Raw genomic sequence first — 15,818 nt, 5'->3', positions numbered from 1 at the left:
CTTTTTTAGTTTTGGCTCGGTTGATGGTAGGGTTCTCGTAGTTGTTGCGGTTGGGGGTCTTATGGGGCTTTTATTTTCGGGGATGTTTGGAAGGGGAATTTTGGCCACGTTCTTTTTTGCCTCCGCTCCCTGCAGCAGCGCTGCCACCGTGTGGACACAGAGCGGTACTGCAGCTCCCCTTGCCTGGCACCGGGCTGTGAACTGTGCGGTAATGCTGCCATCCTGTGGATAAATTTCGGTACTGCAGCTCTCCCCCTGACTGTGATCTGTAAGGCAATGCTGCCATCCTGTGGCTATAGAGCGGTACTGCAGCTCCCCCCCCGAGCCGATCTGTAAGGCAATGCTGCCATCCTGTGGATACAGATCGGTACTGCAACTCTCCCCCGCGCCCGTCCCGAGAGCTGTGCGGCAGTGCTGCCATCCTGTGGACATACACCGGTACTGCAATTCTCTCCCGTGCCGGTACCCGAGGTGCGCAGCAGCCCCGGGCTGTGAGCTCACTGGCAGTGCTGCTGCCCGAGGACCGAAAGATCATGGCCAAAAAAGGGGGAAAAAAAATGAGGGGACCCAGGGCACGTGGCAGCCGGGTGCCTGCGCGCGACCCGGACCACGGAGCCACCCGGGAGCGATTTTTCCGCGGCATACGCAGGTGCGTGGACACGGGATGGGGGCTGAGCGGCGCCACGGCGGTGTTTGGGCAGTCGATGTTGTCAGGCGCTTGTGCGAGCAGCCGAGGGGGACATTTAGGGAGGCTGCCACAACCAAGATGGCGGCGCGGCTCGCGGCGCTCGACCTTCTAAAGATGGCGGCCAAAAGGGCGGGAAAAAATGAGGACCCCATGTATGTTTAGTTAACTGCCTGCACAAAAATCCCGACCTCGGCGCCGCCTGGGGACAATTTTCTGTGGCGTCTCCAGGTGTAGGGACACGGGCTGCGGGTTCAGCCGCGCTGCAGGCGGGTTCAGGTTACTCATTTTAGTCAGGCGTCTGTGTTAGACACCAATGGGGGTCCTTAAGGGGTGCCACAACAAAGATGGCGGCTCGGCTCGCTGCGCCTGACCTTCTAAAGATGGCGGTGGGGAGGGGCAAAAGTGACGTAATGCTCTCTGTCACCAAAAAAGGCGAGGTGTGACGAAAATGACCGAGAGTTGCCGAACAGCCGAAAAGAGCCGACTGCTGACGGAAATCACCGAGTGTAGCCGAACAGCCGAGAATAGCCGACGGCTGACGGAAATGACCGAGTTTAGCCGAACAGCCGAGAATAGCCGACTACTGACGGAAATCGCCGGGTTTCCCCGAACAGCCGAACCCAGCCGAATTTCCCCGAACAGCCGAACACGTCCGACTTTCCCCGAACGTCGCCCCCCCTCAGCCGAACCGAACGAGCCGGGGCCAGTTCCGGGGCGCTCCCGGCCGGTGTCCGCCCTCACTGCCGCTTCCTCGGCGGGCCATTCAAGGCGGTGTCGGGGCCGCTGCCGATCCCCCGGCGGGCGGGCGGGACACGCTGGCGCTGTACCCAGAGTTGGAGCACTCGCTGTCGGCGCTGGAGCCGAGCCCGGGGTTCCCGGGGAAGGCGGCAGGAGAAGCCGCTAAAACGCCCGGAGTGCTCGTGTGGCCCTGAGAGCCCCCAGAACATTGATTTGGGGGGGTCTATGCCAGCCGCTTATGCCCTAATGGAGTGGGATTTCTCACAAGGACACGCCGTGAGATGGACAAGGGGAACGGCTTCATCAGGATGAAGGGAGGCTGAAACGACGCGGAAAGGACTCCACAACTAATCCGAGTTGTTAGAGCGGTTTGTATTTATTGACGTGGGGAATAATTTTATCAAAGACACGCATACCCCCCAGGGGATTTGCCCCCTTTCTTATTTTCTGAGGTTTTACATATTCATGATATCTTACAGACTTTCTTCATACATATTTATTTTTTGATCTTGCTTATTTTCCTTTGATATGAAAATCACTTTATGCTTTTCTGGGCACGCTCAGTGTTTAGTGGTGGTGGTCTCCAGGCCGTGGTGGGGGTCATTTTTTATTCATTTTTTCACCTTTATCTTTCTCATGTGTGCTTTGGCTTTTTTGGCACAATTTTAAGAGAACATATTATTTTAGAGTCTGTATTCTTTTCTTTACTTGTGCTCTTAATGCTGTTATTCTGTTGTTTAGGTTAGTTCTTGTTGTTCATTTTCTGATTGTGCTGAAGGTTTCATATTTGTAATGTTTAAATATATGTAAAAAAGTAATAAGCCCAGTATTACTAAATGCTATCTTATATATTTTAAAATACTACTTGGAATATATTCTATTATACTGTATATGCTCTTTAATTTACTCTAAAGGATTAGTTGTGATTTTTCAGTTTATGCCTCAGAGGCCGGTTTAGATTAAATATCAGGAAGGAATTGTTCCCTGGGAGGGCGGCGGGGCCCTGGCACAGGTTCCCCAGAGAAGCTGTGGCTGCCCCTGGATCTGGTGGAAGGTGTCCGTGCCCTGGGTGGGGGCTGGAATGGGATGAGCTTTCCCTTCCACAATTCAGTGATTCTGGTGGTCTGGCTGAGCTCAGTCAGCCTGAGGAGCTGTTGCAATTTCAGGCTGGAAGTTGAGTGCTTGTAATTTACACAGTGTAAAACAAGAATGAGTGCTTAAAAAAATTCTACTGCATGATTTTTTTAATATAAAAAGCAGGGGGAGAGGTGCTTCCTTTTATTTTCTTCTGATTCAATTGTATTTCTCACTTACAGCACCGTAGAAACCCTGTTCTGCTCTGGCTGCTGAAGGACACTGCAGCATCTCCAGGTGCACCTGAAGGCATCTCGACACCAAGAGAGATTTGTTCTGTTTCCGCATTGACTCTGTTGAAAGGTAAACACAGAATGTCCATGGGTCACCCTGCCAGCTCCACTTGGCTCAGCAGGCATCGCAGGGAGGGCCCTCCTGTCATCTCTCTGGTGAGTCTGGAGGTGGGTTTTTCTGCTGCTCTGGGGCTGTGCTGGGACCCCTCAAATTCCAGTCAGAGGTGCTGGGCACTGCTGGGCCTTGGGGACACCACTGAGAGGCGGCTGCTTTGGTTCTTAATACCTGGAAATCCATGGATTGCTGGGTGATTTCCATAAGTTCTCCTATTTTGTAGGAGCTGCAGGGTGAGGTCAGCATTCTGAGGGAGGCCCTGGCAAAGCTGCCAAGGACAAGGAACACGGAGCATCCGGGGGCTTCTCCCTCCTGAGTTTCTCCTGGAGCGTGCTGCGTGTCATGCTGGATGTTTAACCCGGCTTTGGGGCGTTCTCCTGCGGTCCCAGCTCCAACTGCTGCCCCTGAGCCGAGGCCTTGCTGTGTCCCAGCACTAAACCCGGCAGGTGGGTCCTGCTTTTCCAGCCCTTTAATCCCACAGGCAATCCCAGATTCCCGGAGCTCCCCTGGGCCCAGCCTGGACTCGCTCCCTGGGAGCTGCACTTCAGTCTGCCTGAACCAAGGACCTCCTGTTTGAAACTTTATTCCTGCTGTTTTTCCTCTTGCAGGTAGTTGGCAAAAAAGGAGAGAGCCCGTAGGAAGTGAAGCCACTGGAAGGACTTATCCCAGTGCAGGGTTCCCACTTTTCTCTCTGACTCCTGGAGAAACGCCTGATCAGAACCAGAGACTGTCCATTTGATTTCCTGCCCTTTCCAGTAAATCGTTGCTTTCAGCTGGTTTGTGTTCCTGGTGTCATCCTCCTCCTCCTCCTCCATGGATTTGTAAATAGAATTCCTGACTTTTGCTGAGTTGAATTTTGTTATTCCAGGAATTGTGGCTCTTTGGTTCCATTGAAACTTCCCATCTCTGCTGGGAGTTTCATCTGTCAAATCCAAGTAAGATTGGAGTTTCTTTGGATTGTTACTCCCACAAACTGGAGATCATTCTGGAATAGGAGTAAATTGGCATGTTTAACTCCCTCTTCCCTGGAAAATCAGAGCAGAGGAAGCATATTTGAAATCATCTTTCCATGGACTTCCACAGACTTCCTGGCTGTTCCAAAAGTTTTCCATGTTAGAAATTCCTGAGCTTGTTTTCTAGGCAAGCTGGGAGTTAGATATTATTCCTTCCTTTTATTTGATGTTTTTCCTCTCTCTGATTTTAGTAAGGCAATATTTATTTTTTCCTATTTTTCATCCAAGTTGGAATTTTGCTAATTCTTAGGGGACATTTCCAAGGAAATTTCCCCAGTTAAGGTTGGTAAATCAGGAATGTGTCAGCACCATATCCACAGAATTCTGGGAATTCCCAGGAAAACTTGTAAAGTCTTTAATTGCCTTGATTCATCTCGTTTTCAAGTTCAACTGAGTGTGTTTTTAATTACATAAGTCCCATTAAAACTTAAATCCCGGCCTAGTTGCTGTTCCTTGGACACAAGGGGGTGGTTCTTTCCTGCCTTGGCACATGTGGATGTTCATCCAAAGTGAACTTCCTGCTAAAACAGAATTTGTTTCCAAGCAAAACTGGGAATTGTCTAGAAAACCTTATTTTCTGGGAGGCACTGGGTTTGTTTACCCTATCCCTGCCTAATCAAGAAAACTCCTGGGGCCTGTGTTAGGAAGTGGCATGAGGGGAGGGCTGTGTTTATTTAATTTCGTAATTTTTATTACTTATTGTTTATTTTATTTTTTACTTTTTGATTTTTGTATTTTATGTTAAATATTGTATTGTGGTTAATGTTTTAATTTTTTTTGTTTTGTCTTTTTAAAATGCTTTTGGTTTATTTCTTTAATTTTTATATTTTTAGTCTATTATTTATTTTTTAAATTTTCAAATTTCTCTTTATTACTATTTAAAATCTTAATGACTTTTATTTTTTTTTTAAATTTATGGATATTATTTCAGTTTTTACATTCATGTTATTTATTCTGTATTTTTAAATTTTTAAACTATATTTTAAATTTATTTTAGATTTTATTTCTTTTCTTTTTTTACTTTTTTATTAACTTTTGAGGGATTTTTTAAATTTTTATTTTGTTTTATTTTATTTTATAATATTTTTTATTCATGTTTTCATCGTTCCTTTTTTTTTTCCTTACTCTTTTTTCCCCCGAGTATGTAGAAGTTTGTTCCCGCCCCCATCCCGGGCGGAGCCGGGGGCGGAGCCGGGGGCGGAGCCGGGGGCGGAGCCGGGGGCGGAGCCGGGGGCGGAGCCGGGGGCGGAGCCGGGGGCGGAGCCGGGGGCGGAGCCGGGGGCGGAGCCGGGGGCGGAGCCGGGGGCGGAGCCGGGGGCGGAGCCGGGGGCGGAGCCGGGGGCGGAGCCGGGGGCGGAGCCGGGGGCGGAGCCGGGGGCGGAGCCGGGGGCGGAGCCGGGGGCGGAGCCGGGGGCGGAGCCGGGGGCGGAGCCGGGGGCGGAGCCGGGGGCGGAGCCGGGGGCGGAGCCGGGGGCGGAGCCGGGGGCGGAGCCGGGGGCGGAGCCGGGGGCGGAGCCGGGGGCGGAGCCGGGGGCGGAGCCGGGGGCGGAGCCGGGGGCGGAGCCGGGGGCGGAGCCGGGGGCGGAGCCGGGGGCGGAGCCGGGGGCGGAGCCGGGGGCGGAGCCGGGGGCGGAGCCGGGGGCGGAGCCGGGGGCGGAGCCGGGGGCGGAGCCGGGGGCGGAGCCGGGGGCGGAGCCGGGGGCGGAGCCGGGGGCGGAGCCGGGGGCGGAGCCGGGGGCGGAGCCGGGGGCGGAGCCGGGTAGTTCACGGGGCAGGGCCGGTAAGTGCCGGAGTTCTCGGTGGTTGGGTTTTGTCTGGGCTTGTCAGCCAAGTCATAAACAAGCCAAGTCATAAACAAGCCAACTCGGCTCCTGAGCTCTCCAATGAACGTTTAAAACGCTTCCACAGAAGGACAAGTCAGGAGTGATTCTAAAGGAATATTTATAAATGAAGGGTAACGATTTCTGGGGAATTTCCTTAGGAATTATGAACCTCAGGCATATGGATTTTCGGGGGTGGAATCCCAGTTCCAGCCTCGGGCACCTGCAGGAGAAGAGGGGTCCTTATCCACAGCAAGGGAAGCCCGGTGCCCCATCGTGTCAGGTGCAGACCATGAACCGTCCCGGGAATGAACAGCAAGTCCCCTCTGCCTCACCCTCGGGCTGGCAGCAGCTGCAGGTGAGAGATGCCACAGGATGGGGAGGGGAGAGAGCAGCCCCAGGTGTGAGCTGGGAACAGTGAGGGGGGACAGAGCAGGCACGGGTGGGGCTGTGATGGATAACGAGGGGGCGGTTCCAGCCGGGGGCGGTTCCAGTTTAAATGAGGAGCCCCAGCTCATTTTGGTATGGAGCCGTGAGGAGCTCACGATGAGGTCCTGGCTGTGGTTCATGGGGAGCACGTGGGTTTGGAGCGTTACTTGGGAGGCGATGGGGATCAAACCTTTATACTGAGCAACAGCACAAGGTCAACCAGTGTGGGTTTATAGAGGGGACTTTTTTTTCCTTTTCAGCTTCATCTTAATAAACCCTCCCCGGTGCTCCCAGACGAAAAAGGAGTTATGGAGACAAAAGGAGTTCAAATTGATTGAAGAAAGTCCTTTTTTCTATTGTTGTCTGTGTTTAAAGTGGAGGGATTTTCTTTTCACCTGGAATTTAAATGAATAGTGGCACTTCTATGTGGTTTTTATTCAATATGATGTTCTTAGGTGGTGCGTAGTGTTTTGTGTGACTTTTTTTGGTGTTATTTGTTATATATAATTTGGTTTTTGAGCAAAGGTAACTTTATGTGTGGGTTTGTTTGTATTTGAGGTAGAACTGATTTAAGTAGCTTTTTTGAGAGACTTCTGAAATGTGTTATTGGGGTTTTGTGTGTTGTGTGGGGGGATCCAGGTTGGGTAGAGCTGGTTTTTCTGTTTGGTGGTTTTTAGTGATTTATTGTGTAGCTTTATTCTGTTTGTAGGTGGTGTGATGAGACATGTGGTGTATTTAATTCATGTTTGGTTTCATAGTTCACGTTGGTCAGAGTATTTTTGAACTGAGTTTCGTTGTTGAATTATTTTTGGGGGATATTGTGTTTTTCCAGGGTTTGTTTTCTAAGGTTTACAGTGGTGTAATTGGCTGTGGTGTGAGGTATAGGGGAGGGTTTTATTTATTTAGTGGTGGCTTTTATTATAGGGAGCATCTAGTGTTTGTTTTAGTGGGTTTGGGATAGTGTGATGTACTGCATTTTTTAGGGTTTCTTAATATTTACAATTAAATGATTGTTTATTGTGTTATAGGGGTTTGTTTATTTAGCCTGCTTGACTACAGTATACATTTTATAGTTTTGGATAATTTAGGAGATATTGTTTGTAGTCTAATTGATCTTTTGGTTTTTGTGTGTATTTATAGGTGGTTTGTTTGTTTTGATGGTTTTGAGGAATTAAGAGTTCATTGAGTTAGGAATAATTGTTTTTGGTGCTGTTAATTTAAGTATATTTGTGCTACTTTTATTTCTATGGATTGAATTGTTTGTTGTTGTGGTTTCGGGTAAACCTGAGAGGAAACTTTTGAGTGGGTTTTTTTTAGAGAGTAAACTAAAATGGTCTCTCTTTTAAATTGGTTTGGGAAAGAACTTCTTTGGAGAAAAATGGGAAAAACTATTTATTTAACAAAGTGCTCACAAGCATAAAGAGTGAATAACATAAAATAATAAAACTTTCTGTTATTTTGTGGCGAGATGGTAAATTCAGAAAGTCCTTGCTGTGGGTTGTAGCTCCTTTGGTCTCTTGTCAGCTCTTTCAGCATTGATAAAATGCTGAGGTCCAGGCCCTGTGGCTGCAGGTGCAGCTCTCGGTGCTTCTCTGGGTTTTTCAGTCTGCAGCAGGTTTAATGAGCCCTAAGAAAAGGGGGTAAAAAAAAATCAGTGCAGGGAACTTCCCTGCCCTAAAACTAACAACTAACAAAGAGCCATCAGATCTGTGTGCTGCAGTCTGTCTGTGCTTCAGCTGAATATACTGGAGAGAGAGAATGCAGAGGAGTGACCACTGTTTTCTTAAAACAAGCTGTGTGCTTTTTCTTTCCTTGCTTTGCTCTCAAAATCAGTCTGAAAGGTACAGAAGGCATTTTTGAAGGAGTTATTTTAAGTATTTGACAGGTTTTGGCACTTCAAGTACTTGTTTTGGGGTTTTGACTTAGCTATAATGGAATAATTTTACTTCTAATTAGGTGTTTTTAGGTTTTATTGCAGTAAAAGTTGTGACTTTTTTGTTTTGTTAGTAATAGAAAGTAGGTTTTGATTTTGTATATAGTGATGGGATTGGTGTATATGGTGTATTAGTGTGGACTAAGGATTTAAAATTCTGTGGTTTGATGTGTTAGCTTAATGAATTAATAGTTTAAAAGACGTGAGGTTTATGCTTCTTACTTGATTAGAGGCTGATCTTTAAATTGGGGGGGTTGTGGGTGTATATTTTGGAGGTTTTTTGAGGGGAATGGACATGGGGTTATTTTTATTATATTTGGAAAATGGACTACGAGTAATGAGAGTTGGCTTTTTTTTTTGCTGGACTTTTGTTTGCATTTCCTAAAATTGATATATTTGTGTGGTCAGGGCAGTGGTGTTTCTGGTGTAACTCTGAGCATCCCTTATTGTTTGTGTGTTTCAGGTGGTCACTTGTATCACACTGAGATCCTCTCACCCAACAGCCCTGCTGAGATCATCCGTGGATGTTTGGTTTTCTTTATGGCACCTGACTGAGACAGCAGGAATTTCCCAGAGGCAGAGACAGCCTTCCTTGGCCCCTGATGTGGATTCTCATCCCTGGACACCCCAGAGATAAGTGAAGGGCTCAAAGCCACAGAGGGGGTGAAAGTGGGGTGTGGGTTGGGAGTCACCGGGAGGGATTTTTGGGTCAGGTTTGGAGATGGGGATGTCCAAGATGTGACCCCTTTAGGGCACGTGAAGGGAAGGTCTCACAGTGCTGAGGTGTGCAGGGCAGAGCAGTCCCAGGGCACGTCGTGTCACTTGTCTGTTGTGCCCTCAGTGTCTTTTGTGTGTTTTGTTTTGTGTGTCTTTTGCCTTAACCCTTCAAGGGGTCTTTTGGCGACCCCAGGCATCGTTCTGAACATCTCCCTGTTCCTGGTGCTGATGCCAGGCCAGGCATCAAACCCTTGACTCGGGAGCTCAGACACACATCAGAATCCATCTCTCTTCACAAGTGTCCAGGCTGATGCCTTTCCAGGTCTTGTTCTGAGCTGTATCCACAGCTGTGCACTGCCACCATCCATTCAGGTGGATTAGGTCTTGTCAGAATGCAGAGACAGGTACAGGATTCTGACCTTGGGATTCTCAGGCATCCATCTCTGCTTTTCTTGGGATCAGTGATCCCGTTGGCATCTTCTTCCTGCAGGGCTCTCTGAGCCTGGTCAGCTCCCCATCGGTCTTACCTCGGTCATCTCATTGCGAGTTCTCTCGGTCCTCAGGGTCATTCTTCTTGCTGAGAGATTTCTGTCCCTGTTGTGTCCCCCCTTTTGTCCTGTCCTGTGTCACGGGTGTTGGTGTGTTTGGCCTGGAGCTGCTCTGCCTTGTTGCCTAGTCTGGGTGTAGGGGGAATGGGACAAGTCCTGGGGGCTTGAAATGTGTCATGTGGGGTGTAGTTGGACTGTAGAGGGTATTCCTGGATTGACACAAAGTGTCTGGAGCTGTCAAGTTATCTTGCAGCACTTTGACTTTTGTCCTGACTTCCTTTCAGATGCAGATGGATTAAATCCATGGCGGAGTGGCCCATCCTGTGTGAGGGGGCTCCCCTGAGAAGGTCAGTCACTGTTCAAGAAGAGTCCCATATTTCACATTTATTGGCACTCCAGTGCAGGACACCGGCATTTACAGCTCCAAACAAGTGAGTCCCTTGGTAACGCCCCCTGGGGAGCAGCTGGAGCCTGCTCTGGGCTGGGCTGGGGGACCAAACACTTGGGGCTGACACAGCTCCACACTGAGGGGGCTTGGGAAAATGCCTGGCTTTGTCCTGGATTTTTTTTTTTTTTTTTTTTTTTTAGGTTTCTACAAGGTTTTAGTCATCAACTTGTGAAAATAAATGGTAACAATTGAAAACATGTGGGGCTGGCAAGTTACGCACACCAGAGACTGCTTTGTTTTTAAAATAGCTGTGAGACTTATACCTTGATTTTGAGACTCTCTTTTTTTGGCTGACTTTTTTGTTAAAAATCTTATTTTGAAGTGCCTCAACCAAGGACATCCTGTTTGAAACTTTATCCCTGTTGTTTTTCCTCTTGCAGGTAGTTGGCAAAAAAGGACAGAGCCAGTAGGAAGCAAAGCCCCTGGAAGGCCTTATCCCAGTCCAGCTGTTGTTTTGTGTTCTTTAAAAGATTTTATATTTTTTCTATTTTCTTAATTTTTACTTTATTTTATATTACTTTTAGATTTTTATTTTAATTTTTATGGGTTTTTTTTTTTTTATTTGTATTTTTAAATTTTTAAAACTTTTTATTCAGTTTTCTTTTTTTTTTTTTTTTTTCTTTTTTTTTTTCTTTTTTTTTTTCTTTTTTTTTTTTCTTTTTTAAAATACTATGTATTTGCAAGTTTGGCCCGACAGGAGAGAAAAACCAGGAAAAGACTGACATCAAAGAACACTAAATTCATTTGTGCCACACTTTAATATAAAAAGAATAAAGAATAACATGAATAAAGACCAACCATTCTCTGTTCCGGGAGACTCCCGTTCTCTGCACACTGTCCACCCTTCTGGTGGACTTCTACACAGAAACCTTTAACTTGTTTATCCTATTTTTCCCCTCTACATATTTTTTATGTTTTCTTTGTTCTTTTTTTTTTTTTTTTCTTACCGAGTCTGTGGAAGTTTGGCTGTTGGCAAGAAAGAAGTTGAAAAATGTCCTCCTCGGATATAATTGAGAGTGCAGTTAGCAAAAAACCTCTCTATTTTCTGCTGAATTAAAAAGCTTTAACAGAGAAAGGTGTAAAGACTGTGGTGCCCTTTTTTTCCTTTCAGCTCTCGTTCTCCCCATGCACAGTATTACCAGGAGTAACTGGATGTGAGGTGTTTTTCAGAGGTAGCAATAAAATTAAACATTTTATTTTCTAGCTCTCTGAACCTCCTTGTTTATTAGCCTAGTAATCCAAAACTAAGCAAACAAGAAAAACACAGAACAAACCCCCCCACAAACAATTCCCCCTCCCCAAAAGCGTGTTTATTATTTTAATAAAGATTAAATATTTACCCCTTAGAAAACCAGGGTCCTTCTATTCTAATTAAGTGTGGTTCTGATGTGTTTGGTTAATGAATTCATATAGTTTAAAATATCAAGAAGTAAACAGAAATTGAAAAAAAAAAGTAACAAAAAGGGAACTATAAAATACGAAAAATAATATCAATAGATGCAATCAATATTATTACATGTTCCATATATTACAATATGTAAAATATATGGAATATAATGTACATGATATAATAGATAAATAGTAATAATTAATAGAAATATCCAAATAAGAAATAGAAGAAATATTGAAGTGTAGCCTAAAATGAAGGCTTTTTTGGTTTTGGCTTGGTTGAGGGCGGGGTTCTCGTAGTTGTTGTGGTTGGGGGTCTTTTAGGGCCTTTATTTTCGGGGATGTTTGGAAGGGGAATTTTGGCCACGTTCTTTTCTGCCTCCGCTCCCTGTGGCAGTGCTGCCACCCTGTGGATAAAAAGCGGTACTGCAGCTCTCCCCCAGGCTGTGATCTGTAAGGCAATGCTGCCATCCTGTGGATATAGAGCGGTACTGCAGTTCTCCCCCGTGCCCGTAGCAGCCCCGGGCTGTGACGTGTGCGGCAATGCTGCCATCTCGTGGATAAAAACCGGTACTGCAGTTCTCCGCCGTAGCAGCCCCGGGCTGAGCTCACGGGCAGTGTTGCCACCCGAGCGCCGAAAGATCACGGCCAAAAAGGCCGGAAAACAAATGCGAGCACCCAGACACCTGGCAGCCGGCTCCCTGCGCGCGACCTGGACCACGGAGCCGCCCGGGAGCGAGTTTTCCGCGGCGTACGCAGGTGCGCGGACACGGGATGGGGGCTGAGCGGCGCCACGGCAGTGTTTGGGCAGGCATGTGATCAGGCGCCTGCGCGAGCAGCCGAGGGGGACATTTGGGGGGGAGTGCCACAACCAAGATGGCGGCGTGGCTCGCGGCGCGGCTCGCGGTGCTTGACCTTCTCAAGATGGCGGCCAAAAGGGCGGGAAACAGAGAAGACCCGATGTGTGTCTAGTTGACTGCCTGCATAAAAATCCTGAACACAGCGCCAATCCCGGGACAATTTTTACTGGTGTTTTCAGGTGTAGGGACACGGGCTGTGGGTTCAGCCGTGCCGCGGCCGCGTTCAGGTTGTTGGATTTAGTCAGGCGTCTGTGTTAGACGGCTATGGGGTCCTTAAGTATACCACAATCAAGATGGCGGCGCGACTCGGGGCGCTTGACCTTCTAAAAATGGCGTCCAAAAGGGCGGGAAACAGAGAAAACCCGATGTGTGTCTATCTGACTGCCTGCATAAAAATCCCGACCACGGCGCCGCCCGGGGACAATTTTCTGTGGCTTTTCCAGATGTACGGACACGCGCTGTGGGTTCAGCCGCGCCGCGGCCGGGTTCGGGGTAGACATTTTAGTCAGGCGTCTGTGTTAGACACCGATGGGGGCCTTAAGTGTGCCACAACCAAGATGGCGGCCCGGCTCGCAGTGCTCGACCTTCTAAAGATGGCGGCGGGGAGGGGCAAAAGTGACGTAATGATCTTAGCAATCGGAAAGAGCCGGGAAGTGACGGAAATGACCGAGTGTTGCCGAAGAGCCGAGAATAGCCGACTACTGACGGAAATCGCCGAGTTTCCCCGAACAGCCGAGAATAGCCGACGGCTGATGGAAATCGCCGAACAGCCGAACCCAGCCGAGTGTCCCCGAACGTCGCCCCCCTCAGCCGAACCGAACGAGCCAAGGGCAGTTCCGGGCTGGATTTGCCCCTTTTCTTATTTTCTGAGGTTTTACATATGCATAATGTCTTACAGACTTTCTTCGTACATATTTATTTTTTGATCTTGGTTATTTTCGTTTGGAATAGTAATTACTTTATGCTTTTCTGGGCAAGCTCAGTGTTTAGTGGTGGTGGTCTCCCGTGGGTTTTTTTTTTTTTATTCATTTTTTCACCTTTATCTTTCTCATGTGTGCTTTGGCTTTTTTGGCACAATTTTAAGAGAACATATTATTTTAGAGTCTGTGTTCTTTTCTTTACTTGTGCTCTTAATGCTGTTATTCTGTTGTTTGGGTTAGTTCTTCTAGTTCATTGTCTGATTATTTGAAGGTTTCTTATTTGTAATGTTTAAATATGTGCAAAAAAGTAATAAGCACAGTGTTACTAAATATATTAATAATATATTAATATATATAATAATATATTACATATATATATTATAAATGTCATATATAATAATAAATATATCTTATATATTTTAAAATACTACTTGGAATGTATTCTAATATACTATATTATATACTATATAATATACTATATACTATACTATACTAATATACATAATGTATATGGTCTTTAATTTACTATAAAGGATTAGTTGTGATTTTTCAGTTTATGCCTCAGAGGCCAATTTAGATTAAATATCAGGAAGGAATTGTTCCCTGGGAGGGCGGCGGGGCCCTGGCACAGGTTCCCCAGAGAAGCTGTGGCTGCCCCTGGATCTGGTGGAAGGTGTCCATGCCCTGGGTCGGGGCTGGAATGGGATGAGCTTTCCCTTCCACAATTCAGTGATTCTGGGGGTCTGGCTGAGCTCAGTCAGCCTGAGGAGCTGTTGCAATTTCAGGCTGGAAGCTGAGTCCTCATAACTTACACTTGCATAAAAGCAAGAATGAACGCTTAAAAAAATTCTAATGCATGATTTTTTAAATATAAAAAACACAGGGAGAGGTGCTTCCTTTTATTTTCTTCTGATTCAATTGTATTTCTCACTTACAGCACCGTAGAAACCCTGTTCTGCTCTGGCTGCTGAAGGACACCCCAGATCATCTCCAGGTGCACCTGAAGGGATCTCGACACTGAGAGAGATTTGTTCTGTTTCCGCATTGACTCTGTTGAAGGGTGAACACAGAATGTCCATGGGTCACCCTGCCAGCTCCACTTGGCTCAGCAGGCATCGCAGGGAGGGCGCTCCTGTCATCTCTCTGGTGAGTCTGGAGGTGGGTTTTTCTGCTGCTCTGTTCCAGAGGGGTTTTCTGTATTGCTGCTGTTGGCATCGTAGTGCTGAGTTGTGAGGAACATCACCTGTGTAAGGCAAATCCTAGGAAAAAAACCCCAAACAAAACAACCGTGTGTGCCTTTTGTATCAGAAATTGCATTTTGTCCAGGAAAATCTCACCAGGCCCCGGGCACAGGAGGGTTCATTCCCGTTTGGTCAGGAGAATACACAAAGCAAACTCATAAAGGGCCTGGCTGGAGCCTGTTGGGGTCAGCCTTAGCAGCGGGAAGGGTGGCCAGAGGGGCTCAGGCAGGGCTTGGGGTGGGTCTGACCTGCACTGGCCACGTCTGCTCTGTCCTTGCTGAGGTGGACAAAGGCAAATCTGACAACTGAGTGTGTGCTTGAGACTCTCACTCAGCAGTCTGAGAATCTGTCTAGAAAATGGAAGCAGGCTTGGGTTTAGTTTGGTGTACAGCACTTAAAAGTGGTCTTCAGATATTCTTCACTAACTGTATCCTGAATTAAGGCTCCATGCCAGAGTTCTTTGGTGAGTGTATTGTTCTAATGGAGGGTGGTTGTTCCTCTGAACTGGATTTAATGTCTCTGTTATTTTCTGAACTTCTCATTTATTTTGCTGTGTTGTTGGGGATGTTCACCCTCGTACTCTGGACAGCGGTTTGGGGATTTTTTTTTCATTCCACGGCTATAAAACCTTTTTTATTATTATTATTATTATTATTATTATTATTATTATTATTATTTTTTATTATTTTTTCCATGGCAGTAAAATTCTTTAGAGCACTAAACCAGCTGCAGAATGGCATTTTCTCAGGGAGTAATGCTGCTTCTCCCAGCCAGCCCTGCACTGTTCTTGGTGCAATTTTTCACTGTTTCCTGTAGCCCCAGAATCCGTGGCTGTCCCTCAGGGTTCTGAAGGAGTGCTGTATTTGGATTTTTGGCTTCAGGATCTGAACTGTGGCATCCGGGCTCTATTCTAGGAACCCTGGAAAAGCAAGCTCTTATTCATGGGGAACCATTAACTCTTGAAAGTCGAGCTGTCTTGCAAGAGGTGCTGCAAAGGGTGAGATTTAACCTTATATCATTCTTTGTTTATTCATCTCTGTGAAACCTTAATATGCTTCAGCAGTTTCTGCGGAACAGATGATTTCACCCAGAGCATTTCAGTGCATTGTAACACGTACTGCACTGCTTCATGTCATTGCTATCTTGTGTTATGGAAGATCTTCAGCAACTTTTCCTTCAGTTTTCATGGTGATTAGCATTTTGTGTTTATCCAACACAGCATTAGGTTCCTATTTGTGTCTCAGTAATTTGACAGGTTGTTTCTAGTTAGTTGTGGTTCACTTCTCCAGATCTTGACTTAACTTTGAGTCACGTCTCTTCTGCCTTTTGTGCAAATGGACTTAATGTTGTTGCTGTCACTTTGTATTGAAATATTGAGCAGCTTTTATTTCTGGGGTTCCCAAAGTCTGCCCTTGGCAAGTGCAGCCTGTGCTTCAACCTGGAGCCCTCAGTCCGCAGGGAAATGGACCTTTGGGAAGTTCTTACAGCTCTATTTAATGCTTTGTGGATGATGCTGATTTTCTGGAGGTAGGCTGTCCATTCTGACCCATTTTCTTCTCTCTCCTTGCAGACTGGACCTGCTGAAAGGCTGA

At 46.7% G+C, this 15,818-nt stretch overlaps 1 long non-coding RNA gene across 1 annotated transcript; it reads left to right on the top strand.

Annotated features, from left to right (window-relative positions):
- Positions 1 to 2,848: 2,848 nt before the first annotated feature.
- On the top strand, positions 2,849 to 3,741 carry LOC310914340. Its single transcript, XR_014591008.1, has 3 exons — positions 2,849 to 2,949; positions 3,132 to 3,354; positions 3,517 to 3,741. It is a non-coding gene; the product is annotated as an uncharacterized lncRNA (long non-coding RNA).
- Positions 3,742 to 15,818: the final 12,077 nt, after the last annotated feature.

This window comes from Zosterops lateralis (assembly GCF_965231275.1).
Source record: "Zosterops lateralis genome assembly, chromosome: 12".
In the NCBI taxonomy this organism is placed as follows: domain Eukaryota; kingdom Metazoa; phylum Chordata; class Aves; order Passeriformes; family Zosteropidae; genus Zosterops; species Zosterops lateralis.
This window is presented reverse-complemented; position numbering and strand designations above follow the sequence as displayed.